This window comes from Clarias gariepinus, chromosome 26 (genome assembly GCF_024256425.1).
Source record: "Clarias gariepinus isolate MV-2021 ecotype Netherlands chromosome 26, CGAR_prim_01v2, whole genome shotgun sequence".
NCBI lineage: Eukaryota > Metazoa > Chordata > Actinopteri > Siluriformes > Clariidae > Clarias > Clarias gariepinus.
The window spans coordinates 9,740,001-9,742,161 of NC_071125.1; the positions used below are offsets into that span (position 1 = coordinate 9,740,001).

The 2,161-nt window shown below is 37.3% G+C and overlaps 1 protein-coding gene across 1 annotated transcript in view; it reads right to left on the reverse strand.

Moving 5' to 3' along the window:
• Positions 1-1,940, reverse strand: part of erfl1 (Ets2 repressor factor like 1) — a 44,426-nt gene extending 42,486 nt beyond the window's left edge. Inside the window, exon 1 of the mRNA XM_053488217.1 lies at positions 1,894-1,940. The gene's annotated coding sequence lies outside the window, so the exon portion shown is untranslated. The remainder of the gene's footprint in view (positions 1-1,893) is intronic.
• Between the last annotated feature and the right edge of the window lie 221 nt (positions 1,941-2,161).

Consider the following 2,161-nt stretch of genomic DNA (forward strand, 5'->3'; position numbering starts at 1 on the left):
TCCTACACAGTCCCAACAAAATGAGGAAATTGTTTCCCATGATCAGTGTTCTACATAACTATCTATTTTAACATCTATGGCAATCAAACCAAAGACATACAAAATATTTACTGACTGCAGAGGGAACATCTAAAACATCTATATTTGGTACAGCATACGGCTACGGACGAAAATGTTTTTTTTAGTAAGGCGTCAAGCAAACGTGCAAGAATAAACCATTTCTGCTTTTATATCTTTATTTAAGTGGTATATGTACTAAAACAATACAGCCTTGGGAATTTAGGGAAAATTGACAAGGCATTCTATGCTTTCAAAAGGGTCATAGAGTTTAACCTACATGTTTTGGTTCTGACACAGTAATCTGTCATCCACGCAACTAACATTACCGACTTACTTCATATGAATCTGTTTTCCAGTTGCCCATGTCACTTTATTCTATCTGAGTTCATGTTAGCGCAGGCATTTAATTATGGGTAATTAGGCATACTTCTGCACTTTGAGGAGCAGTGTATTGTTTAACATGGCTAAATTAACTCATGTTTGATTGTGAGATACAGGGTTAACAGAGTTGCCACAAGAGCATAGTCTATGGCCAGGCAAGTAAAAACCAACATAGTGGTTTGATTCATGTTCATCCGAATCACTAACATATATAATTTACTAAAATGTAGCAGATTATCATTTTAGTACTATCTATATGTTTAGTGTGCTAAATACTTCTTCTCCCCACTTGCAACAGAATTGAAAACTTTTGAATGTTTCAAATTAATGTAGTCTCATTTCGAGCATTACAAGATGAATCTTTCTACGGACTAGGTGCTGAGCAGTGCTTAGTGCTTGAGCCTTATACAGCAAGGCATAGTTTATGAGTCCCAAAGCACTGGACACACTCGGTCCATTTAAATCAAACAACAGGATTTTAAGGAGAACTCTAAATCATTACACACACTACTTGTTAAGGCTACTGTGTGTTTTTCGGTAGTAGTAGTTCCTTTGACTTAGAACTTTACTTTAAAGTCCAAAAAAGGCCGTAAGAGAACAAAGATTTAAATATGATTGACTAGAGTGCAACATCATTTTAGCAGTAGATGTACATGGCATAATCAGCCATGATGCTTATGTATTTAATTCTCTATGGGGCATGACATTGTACAATAATAAGTTTTATGTGCCTAGTTTAATTAGATTACAGGCTAAACTATAATGCATATAACTTGTATCACATGCTTTAAATGTCATAATGTAGAAATACATCAGTATTTACAATTACCCCTAGTGATTGCTAATTAAATAAAAAATAGGACTTATCTGATGAATATGCATCACTCATTGCTATATGAGACCATGTGTAGCTTAAGTGACGAGTAAATATGAATGCTTGAATAAAGACCAACTCAATCTATTTCAATGCACTTTTTCCCCCTGTGCATCCAACCAACTTGAAACTACACAAGCAATGACTTTCACTCCTAAAATTTCAAATATGCTCAGACATATTTTTAATGCCAGAGATCTATGGATAGACTATTAATCTGCTGCAACAATTAGGTACAAACAAAACAATCAATGCAAGGACAAGTGCACCATACATCTACTGTATCATCCAACAACTCCAGTTCCGTTTACTTCACTCCCGCGCGCCCTTTGCGCGCCCTCCAGCTACAGAATGGCACCGTGTTTTCAGACTCATCCCGAGGCGAAGTGAATTTGAAAAACTGCCCAGTTTACAACTCCACACAAATTCTTACAATACTTTAACTATCAAGCCAAATGCGTTGCGCAAGAAAGCACTATTACATTTAGACTACGGTGGTGGTGCCTTGACTATCTGAACCAAAACAAACCAACTTGGAATTTCGGGGTCCCTTGGGAAGTAGTAGAGGAAACACTCACCTGACGCTGCGTCCTCACATTGGCTCTGTCTTTTTGCACTCGGATTTCCTGGTGGTCCCGAGGTCTGCAGTCCCAAAACCAACTAGAAACCACAAAAAAAAAAAAAAAAATCATCTGACGCACAACTCGAATTGTCCGCTGTCAGTGTATCTCATGCTACGCACAGAAATGGGTGGTAATTTTGAAGATGGAGATAGAGAGAGCATAAAAATGCAGACTAAAAAACAGATGCAAGCAGTGATAACGTGACCTTTTAAGAGCATAACTT